We start from the raw sequence: 11,254 nt of genomic DNA on the forward strand, positions 1-11,254 counted from the left end.
GGTACACGCAGACACATACCTTCTTCAGATTATCCCCGTTTGCCGGGACATCAACAGAATGGTTTGTGTGTGGCTGTGTGATTTTTATCATTCATTTCATTTTTTAATGTTAATTTCCTGTAGCATATTTGTGACTGAGCCTATCACTAAGACGTATCCGTGAAGGATATGTGTAATAAACCGGAAATTTTGTTTAATCCCATCGCATTTTCATTTGTCTTTCTTTTGTCATTTGGTATTTGTTGTTTTAAAAAACATGACTAAAGTTAATATAATTTTTTTTTTTCAGTCTTAAATTGAATTGATACGCTAAGACTAAGAATATCTCTGATAACTATTATCCTATCATTCCATCATTTATTTATTTTTTATTCACAGCTCCCGTAAAATGCAGCGCACCATACGTTCCACGATATGCAACAATTCAAAATTTTCAAATGAGTTATGACTATAGTGATATAATCACTGTGACATGTGATGGAAGCACCACTCAGTTTATCATACAGTGTGACACAAACGGTCTATGGAAAGGACAGGCAGTAGATTGTCGAGAACCTCCACAAGGTATTTAATGATAAATTCATCAATATTTTACGGCAGTAGTCATTTATTAGAGTTAATACAGAGTCATTGTATTGGTAATGACACTGAGTTCAGATAAAATAATAATATACTGATTTTTTTTTCTTCTTTTTTTTGGAAAGTTTCATTACACATTTACATTATTTTCCTTTATACCTCTTTTGAATCACAATAGGTGTTATGAAAATCATCACGTTTTTATACACATAATGTATTAAATTTTACTGCCCTTTGTTTCCCCTAAAAGTATCATGGGCGTATTGGATCATTTCCTTTACTGTGCATATTCGCGATAACTTAGAGATGAAGACAAAACATGATACTTGGGAAATCTATTCTAATTTATATTTCATTTCACGTACATTTATTTCCCCCATTTCCAAAACAGTTCCAAGACAATGCAATGCTCCTGCTATCCCAAGATATTCAAGTATTGAGGGACAACAATTGGTCTATAATGCTAATGACGAGGTAGTTGTATCCTGTGACGGAGGTAGTTCTCAGTTCACCCTTCGATGTAATAATGCTGGAATATGGACTGGACCTACCATCGTTTGCCCTGCGCCTGATCCGGGTATGGTATCTCTTTACTACTTTAGTTGTTTTTCCCCCGAAATAAAGTCATGCTTATTTTCATGTATTACTTTATAATTAATTTTCGCACAAGGCATAATATAGCTGAGTTCGCAAAGGGCGTACAACGTAATTCTAAACCCCAGAGATGTTTATATTACAAGTGAAACTTTGAAACTTAGTTTTAAAGTGTTTTGCGCGCCTATGTATTGCCACCGATACCTCCCTTGTAAATTGACTATTCTACAATTTTTAGAAAATTTCAAAAATCACCAACGGTACCAATCTTACCCTGATGTAATAGACAGTAAACTGTTTGGAATTGTACGTCGTTTTACAAGCCCGTTGCTTCAAGAACAACAAAAATTGTTTAACCATTAAAATAGTAGTTGTTAGAGTGACAAGAATAAAATACGTACTTGAAATTTTAAACGGCGTATTCACTGTGTATTACACCAAGTTTAAATTGCTTGAATAATAATTGTCTAGAAACAGAAATCATTTCTTTTTCCATAAAATCTTATTGGCGTTCTAAAAACATACAGGTGCCACTCATCAAACCTTCTGTAGTGCTCCGGTCATTCCCCGTCATTCAACCAACCAGAATCTTCGTCTCTCATACAAACCTGGCGATAGGGTTAACGTGACATGCAATGAAGATCATAGTTCTTTCCTCTTGGTATGTCGAGAAGGGTTATGGATTGGACAAAACATAGTGTGCGAGGAACCAGATGTAGGTATGTAAACCTCCACATTAGCGAGTTTTTCTTACAAGATGCTGTCACAACCCTCCGCCGTTAGGCACCGTTAAGCAATGTATTAACTAATAACTCAATAGCAAATACTAAACTATGCTTTCAATTTACACCCCCGTTTTCGCAAGAACTATTCATGATTTATAATGAGCGAAAATAGATTAAAATATATATATTCAATGATGACCAAACCCCGCCTTAAATTTCGCTAGCCACACCCCCTCCCCCCTTCCGGTGTTTTGTGTATTGGATCAAAAAGGCTAGTCCTATTCTTGTTACACAGTAACGAGTTTTAGAAATGCCACACCAGAACAAATTCAATGAGTACTGTGGATTAAACAACTACGGACAGTGTATATAAATTGATTAAGTGAACAACAACTTTTTTATTGTAACTTCCATTCTGGCTTCCCCACTTCTCTGTAGAATGCAACCCACCAATTATACCAGCTGTTTCATCTGTCAAAAATTTAAAACCTCGCTACAAGGTTGGCGACGAGGTCAACGTTACCTGCAACGGCGACTCTGATTGGTTCATTTGGGAATGTCACCGGGATGGCAAATGGCGGGGAAGGGCCATTGATTGTCCTATTCCAAAACCATCCCTTGGCCATGTTAGAACCGTTCCAGGTATGTATTTGATCAATGCATTTGGCTTTCAAGATTATGAATTACCATAACATACCATGAATGGACATTTATGCTAAAAAGTAAATTTTGTATTAAAAAATCATCTTCACTAATGAACTCTAGTAAATTTCATTGTAAATGCAATTTGTTTACATCAAATGAATATTTATTCTTCTTAAATTTCTTGATATGTAAAAATTTATCAATAAGTATCCATCACTATCACCATACACTTTGCTTAAAAAACATCTCAATACATTTACATAATTGAGAAGTTTCGCTTTTTTCTTTACTACCCGGAAAAGGGAAAACAGTGGTTATTTGAGTGTTTAACTATAACATAAAGCACCAAATATGATATGGAAAAAAATAAATATTTTGGTGTTTTGTATAGGAAATGCTGCAGATAGAAAAGCTGAGAATGAGAGCACAGGTTTCTTAACTACGGCCCTGCTTGTAACTGCGCTGATCGTTTTCGTTTTGGTGCTGATGTCAATGGCAGGTCTCTCGATCTTCGTGAAACGGTTAGTATTACGCTAATTTATCATTATATATATATATATATATATATATATATACAGTGCGTCCCACAAGAAACGAAACCGAGATTTATCATAACTTAATCACAAATACAATAGACAAATGACCTACCATTTTAAAGCTTAGAATCTCCTCTTTCATCTGGTATTACTTAGATAATTCCTCATTCACGCATGAGTGAGCAAAAACAATTTGAAGAAAGGATACCAAAAACTCATTTGGCGGGCCGTATCTGGGTTTTAAAAAGAAAACCACATGATTAAAAAGTTCGATATCTGCTCTTTAATTTGATACCTTAATCACAGAAAATGGTCAAGAAATAACAAAATTCTGGTTATTTGAAATAAGGCTTGAATTTCAATAATTTCATAAAATGAAGAGGTTTTACAGGCTAGCGTTCAAACTCTCTCGACATTCCGTTTTGTTGACGATCAGCCATGCATTAAGTCTTTTGTTAACGTGCGATAGCTTCTGTGGGAAGCCAGTGAAAACACGTTAATTTAATGAAATTATGGAAATACAAGCATTGTTTCGAGGGATCATAACTTTTTTACTTCTTGACCATTTTCTGTGATTAAGGTATCAAATAAAAGAGCAGATATTGAAGTTTTCAGTCATGTGATTTTCTCTTTGAAATTCAGATACCCCCCGCCAAATGAGTTTTTAGTATCCTTTCTTCAAATTGTTTTTGCTCACTCATGCGTGAATGAGGAATTATCTAAGTAATATCAGATGAAAGAGGAGATTCTAAGCTTTACATTGGTAGGTCATTTGTCTATTTTATTTATGATTAAGTTATGATAAATCATCGCTAAATCTCGGTTTCGTTTTTTCTGGGACGCACTGTATATATATATAATATACACGTACAACTTTTGATTGCGCATTGCGGATTTACTGCACCGAATTGAAATGTCATACAGTTGTAGGTTTATGAAGCAACCGCTGAAAATAATATAAAAATAATTTAATGGGACAAATATTTTAATTATAACTATTTGTAAGCAATATCATAAAATTAGACAACGCTCTTTGGATTTACTTTGGCCACTCCCCGAAAACAATTTCGATGCATGTTTTTGCAATATTCCTTCGTTTGTATCATTTACTGAAAAAAACATAAAAAGTGCCTCTCAACACACAAATAAATTGCCAAGGTTGGTTTTATCAATCTAAAAAAAAACATAAAAAGTACCTCACAACACACAAACTGTCGAGGTTGGTTTTATCAGTCTATATATACAATAACGTACTAACTTTTTTTTCTTTTCGTTTTTCTATTTCTCATGGCAGTCGGGTCCGTTCATCCTCAAACGAATACCTGCATGATAAGAGTGCTGACCGGGGACCACTCCCCGACGTCCCATCGGGATACGCAGGTTACATTGCAGGTGACAAGTCATTGTACACGGAACCCTACCTCAAACCAGACCGCAACACTCATAACTATGAGGACTATGATTCCCCACGTTAAGCTATCTTACTAGAATCGGCATTGGCGATGACAATACGTTGAACGAAAAGATAGAGAAGAATGACACATAACATGATTACAAAACGGAATATTTACACAAAGAAACCAAAATTATATAATATTTTTTTTTTCTTCTTCTTCTTCTTCTCTATAAGTACAGGCCACCGTCTGGCGTATTGTCGTTAATTGTGGTTAATATCTGTTTTGTTTGTGGTGTGTTTTATTCCTACTATTCGGTTTTTTTTCTAAGGTACAAGACACGAAGAAATTTCCTCTTGATTTTTTGTATTAATAAATTTTAGAAGTAACTCGCATTTTGTTGCCATGTTTATGAATAATTATCTTATACATCAAATCTCCAAAATAAGCTATTCCGATTAAAATCAAAATCATAAATGTTAACAAGGGCTTCATATTACTAAAGTAATCGAATATTAAACCCAAATTCAAATATGAGGAACAAAGATTTGGACAATCTGAAACAATTTTTCATCAGGTATGCATTGAGTTGAGTCGAAATGAAATAAACCAAACTTGAACTTGCTTTTTTCGATATAAGTGAAATAAAAATAAAATAATTACGAGTATTGATCTTGCTTTGTATGTGCGTTTGGATCTCCTGTTGATATAAAGACATTGTAAATATGCGCACATTAAAAAATTGTATCTGAGTATTTCAAACGATAGCAAAAAAACTATTTTTATACCGTAATGTATAGTAGTTCTTTTCAGATGAACAGTCGTAATGACTGTCATAACATATATTCATTGCAATTGGCTGGGGAGAATAAAAGCTTTCAGAAGATGTGTTGAAGATATCAAGCTATAATCAAACTCTTTATTCATACAGTAATCAGATGCTAAGACACGATAGTTTTATATATATTCAAATATTAGTTCTTGGTATGCATTTATCAAGCGCCTGTAACTTATTGCAATATCAATTATAACTGTTGATATTTCCTTGAAATATGTTTTAGTCAATATTGGTTATAGTTGAATGTTAAATATAGTTTTCTAGAGGTAAAGGATTCGAAAGATATTTTTTTTTTAATTACTGTATTGCACAAGTATCGGGCCCATTTAAAATGTGATTTCTATATAATCTGGAAATATGTTGTACTTCTGGAATTGATGGAATTATGAGAGAAACAATTAAAATAAATAAGAGGAAAATTGTAGTTCATTGAGTCGTGATTTTCAAGAATGCGTCGACGTAGCTGAGTAAAATTGATATTCCCTGAATCATAACTGCATTTGAACAAAAATCAAATTAGGAATTAAGTTTTCAAATTATTTGAAAGCGTAACATATTCATTTCCCGTTTCTTCACTTCCAAACCGGCAGATGATATTAACTGATATGTTATAATCATCAAGTCGCCAAAGCCTCAAACTTTTGTCAGATATGACTCGAGGAAAATCAATTGATACAGAAATATAAAATTGTATTAATGAAAAAAAAACATTGTAATAAAAATTACTTAGCTTATTAATCTCCCTCCTATCTTTCACATATACTGATGACGATAACGATAAATTCATGATGGACTCATAACGCGCACAGAGACTTTAACGCAACTTTCTACCTGTATTTCATCAACACATTTTGGCGTACTTTCGCAGGCGTCTTCTGTTTGTGCATGTTTTTCACTTTAGTCAAACCCTTTCGTGTGTTAAAACGTTGACGTTTTTGCAGTTTATCATTTCTTTTTTTTACGAACTGGACGTCAAACTGTCAGACGGCAGTTGGAATCAACTGTTCTATTCGTTTATCATAGAGCCACAAGTCAAACCCAGTCACTTTATCATCAGCTTGGACTCAGTAATCTCTATGATGGAATACCTTCAAATATACCACCTCGATCGACATGACAACAGTGTTCAGTTGTGCTTATGGGATTACGCATCTCCGAATCTACACATTATCTACTACAAAAACATACCAAAATATTCGTCAGATGCCACAAACCAGGTGAGACGTTTAAAGATGATGTTGTGATCGTGAACAAGTAGGAGGAACACTCTTGGTTCAATCTCGTGCAATATAATCTTTAGCTTAAGTAATATGATTTGGTATCCATGAAGACCGCAGTCGGGTTATGTCAGGTAGGTAGCTGAAACTAAGAAAAAGAAAATAAATAGTAATAATAATGGAATTAGCATTATACTTACCAGAAATATCTATAATCAATTCAACAGCGTTGAAACGGCACCATTGTTCATAATTGTTCATTGCTTATTATTGTAATTTAATATATTATTATTATTTATTCGGACATAAAAACATACAAAAATTGTACAATGTAATTACAAAAATACAATTTGAAATTGGATAATGGAATATGGATATCGTAGAAATGAAAGAAAAGAAGAAAAGAGTAAGAAAACGGTTTTTCCATGGGCCAGGGCTCGCAAAAGAAAAATTCAGTACTTTTGACCAGAGGCATGCGAGCTCTCATACATTATGTTTTAGTGGTATATACATGACGTTTGTTAGTACATCGTTATAAACAAGCACACATTTTAGTGAGTTTGTACCCATAAAAAATTGTGTATGCCACTGGTGGAAAAGGCCTGAAATCAAATGTCCGACTCCCCTCTCATATGCGAATATGCATTTTGTACGCGTATGACGTCAAAATCTCATGGCGCAGTTCCTCAGAAGCTATAGGAATGCGAAGAAACAAAATAGCTCCGGATCACCAGTGCATGCAAGATATCCAGTGGCTTCAGCCCCTAAAATGGTTGCGCAATGACGTCAATACATAGGCCCGTATTCTGAATTCAGGTTTAAATTAAACCCTGGTTTTAAGTTGTGGTTTAACTATGGAGAGCCAGTTGGGGCACAGATCCCTGGCAGTAAAAAATCACTAAATTTTTCTCATTTGACATTCCCATTGTTAAAATGGAGTTTTGAGCCCGTTTTGGGCTGATTTGAAGCTGGTTTATCATAGTCCTTTATGTTCTTTATATAAATCCGATAGAATATGTAACAATTCAGAAAGGCTTAGTCGACGTCAAGCTCTCTAATGTATGTGAAATAACCTGTACTTTTCCACTGGATGGACTTCATATTGGGCTAATCTTCTGAAGCCAGCAATCATTTATCATCAGCTTGAATTCATATCGGCCTAACTCTGAGGACGAATCATCAAACCCTATCAATTTGATTAAAGTGTACAGCTGCAATTACTGAATTAGGCTCCTTTAAAACTGCATGTATTCTTCATACTCAGCCACTTTTCAAGCATTCCTCGGATGCCACAAACCAGGTGAGACGTTTGATATTGTTTCAACTATACATGTAAACATTGTTCATCTTACTTTTGAACTGAAGGAGAGATCGGTTTTAAAACAATTTCTAGACTAAATATTCCATGGCGTATTCCCACTTGCCGAACGCATCATACTGCAGTTCTCCCTTGGTTTCTGAACGGAAATAAGAGGTTCTTGGTAGTTTCGGTCGCGTTTCGGGGTGCAGTTTACCGATGGTTAGAACTGCGAGCCAACCGATATATTGACAAGCGCCTGCTGGTTCGTTAGCGAGTTGATATAGTTGTCTAAAACAACATGAATCCCAAAACGAATGAGTGGATTAATGGGGAATATCGAACGATGTTGAAATATTCTGCTTGTGGCAAAATATTATTACGATGATGGACAAGATCTAGACAAGTCAGGGCAAAGAATGTGCAATATGATCATGCGCCAATATTGTAATTTGAGCCAAAAACATTCCACTGGCGGGATACTCTCATATGATCCGTAGAAACGGGTGAATGGAATATATCGTCTAGGTGGTTTGGGTGGCAAAACAAATACGTAACGAAACATTTGACACTTGCCAGAGTAGTGTATGTATTTTGTCCATTCGTGTTGCATTCCACGTTATCTAATGTATTCTGATCAAATTCTAAATTAATAATATTAGAGGATTTTTTTTTTGATTTCCTGCATGGATGCTACGGAGAACGGATTTGATAAGGGTATTTGATCTAGGTCACTGGCGTTCTTGTTATCTCCTTGAAAAAAGAGGGAAAAAATGTGGATTACTATTCCTCCACATGCAAGATCATTCATATCACCGACTTATGTTGCAAGATGGATAAAGTGGGTATGTTAAATGACTCCATACGTTAACTAAAAATACATTGTAGATCACCATCAATATTAGAGAGCATGGATTAGACTATAAACCTATAATACCCAGAAACTAGAACGTTTTAATAGGAAAATAATTATATTGCTACTTGGTAACATACTTAGCGTGGTAAATGATTTGGTGTTTTATCATTTAAGTGGGCCTATATTACAAGTCTGCACAACTCAGAATGTTGTATTATTTTGGGCAAATTTGAGTAGTTGAGGATTTGACTTCGCGCTATCAAGGCTGCTTGTCAGTTTCTCTTTTATTCTAAAACATATGTTAAAAGTATAACCTTATTGGTAAATCATCTTAATTCACAATGTAGTTATTGTCTTTTATATTAATGTCGTCCCTTCATCTAGTTACTTGTATGTTCTTTGCACGCTTAAATATATTCATATCATCGCCATAAATAACCTTTGAGAAAAGAACATACATATGTGACAAAGCGACGCAGCCGGGCTCAAGTGGCATTTCTCTTCCATGGCGTCGAACCCGATGTCATATTTGGAAACCGTAGTGAAGATTCATTATGTTTAGTAAAACTTCGGAACTGATTTAGGTTAAATTTTCTATTTTCTTTCACAATAAGGAATAATTAATTTGTTGATATTTTACTCTCAGGTGTGATTTATCTTTAACCATAGTTCTGTTTTGACATCTATCAGGGATGCTGTACTGAGGGTTCTGAACTCCACAAAAACCCCTTAAACTTTAAGTCAGCAAGACAATCATCTATACTCGAGTATCTAAATGGCGTTAGATGATGACACACTTGCTCTTACGATAATTGCGACGGGCTTAATTTCGTTTAACTGTCTAAGATGTACGGTTAAGGTTGGGGTTGCAATAGGGTTACGGTTACGGATAGGTTAAGGGCAGGCCTAGGGTGAAGTGTTTACCTTGGGTTTACCCAGGGTCGGAGTTAGTGTTTCGATTAGTGTATGGAATTAAGAGTGGATCAATTGTCCCCGGATCAAATGTCATGGAGGCGATAAATTATGTAACATATGGTGGCGGTGTGTTAAGCATGCATGCTACATATCAATGGCTTTGAGTAAGTAAAAACTCTCCAGAATATCTACTTCTTATTTGGAAATCGTGAAAGAAATTACTTGACTTTATATTGATAAAGGACTTCATTTTTCTTAAATCATTTTCATGTATGTACCAAGCTTTTGAATATATGAATGTATATATATATATATATATATCCTCACACACATATATATTTATATAAGTGTGTGAAGAGTTTGGTTGCAAAAGGGGTTAGGTCCACTTTGGACCATTCCAAGAATAATCTTGTTTTTTATTCTCACTTATTGCGATATTCTTATGATAAACTAAATTGGCATGATGTACATAATGTACTACCCTATCATGTGAACACAACATTGGGTATATAAGAAATCAACAATTTTTATTATATATACCAAAAAAAAAGATCATTGTGGATTTAACCCCTTTTGCAAGCAAACTGAAATTAATCCAATCTCTTTTGAATAAAAAAGTTTTTTTCTTTGCCACTTTTATTCACGTTTAAATATGAATTTCATATTTTCTGTGGTATCATCAGAGCGACTAAAATCAATAGGGTTTGAGACAGAAAACAATAGCACTTATGAAAAACGGGCCTAACCCCTTTTGACAAATGAGCTCTTCAGAAGAGTTTGGTTGCAAAAGGGGTTAGGTCCACTCCTAGAAAATCATTTTTTTTTATTCTACCATATTGCAATATTCCTATGCTAAACTAAATTTTCATGATACCCTACAATGTGAAAACATAATTGGGTATAAAAGAAATTTACCTGTCTTCATGTTATTTAAAATATTCTTTAAACAAATATTTGTGGACCTAACCCCTTTTGCAACCAAACTGAAATGGACCTCACCCCTTTTTGAAAGCGGGGATTTTTCTTTGCCATTTTTGTTCGCTTTTTAATAGGAAATTCAACTTTTCTTTGGTATTATCTTATAGTGCTGTTACTAAAAATCTAAACATTGAGACCCCCCCAAAAAAAATCATATTTGATGAAAATGAGCCTAACCCCTTTTGCAACTGAGCTGAACCAAAATATTGGGTTGTTGATAGAAAATATCGGGCAACAGGGAAATTGTATTGTAACACATAGCCGATGAATAAGAAACCATTACGGATAGAACTGATCATATGTGACCAGTAATCGTGTACCCCAACAACAAACATATAATAACCTGCCATGATACGCCGCTATTAAATGTTCTCGTGAAGAACCAACAATTGCTCGGTATAAACTCGATACTGCACATTGGTGTCAGCGCGAAAATGAAACATATTGTTTTCAGGGGCTCTCAATGCCCACAGCTTAATTCCACCAGAGCAGCGAAAGCCGATATTTCCACTCGTCATGTTATGGTACATGCCATGTTACCCAGACAGAGATAAGGCGAAAACAATCAGAATAATGTAGTCATCAAGCTATTAGGTGGCATTTGGGACAATCTGAACTATAATGTCTAGTCCACGTCCGACTGGGCTACGTATTACCTGAAGCCGTCGAATATGTGTCAT

The 11,254-nt window shown here is 34.8% G+C and overlaps 1 long non-coding RNA gene across 1 annotated transcript; it reads left to right on the plus strand.

Annotated features, from left to right (window-relative positions):
• The first annotated feature begins 1,052 nt into the window (after positions 1 to 1,052).
• LOC135157776 (uncharacterized) lies at positions 1,053 to 2,391 on the plus strand. Its single transcript, XR_010296749.1, has 3 exons — positions 1,053 to 1,156; positions 1,701 to 1,892; positions 2,337 to 2,391. It is a non-coding gene; the product is annotated as an uncharacterized LOC135157776 (long non-coding RNA).
• Positions 2,392 to 11,254: the final 8,863 nt, after the last annotated feature.

This window comes from Lytechinus pictus, unplaced genomic scaffold, assembly GCF_037042905.1.
Source record: "Lytechinus pictus isolate F3 Inbred unplaced genomic scaffold, Lp3.0 scaffold_20, whole genome shotgun sequence".
NCBI lineage: Eukaryota > Metazoa > Echinodermata > Echinoidea > Temnopleuroida > Toxopneustidae > Lytechinus > Lytechinus pictus.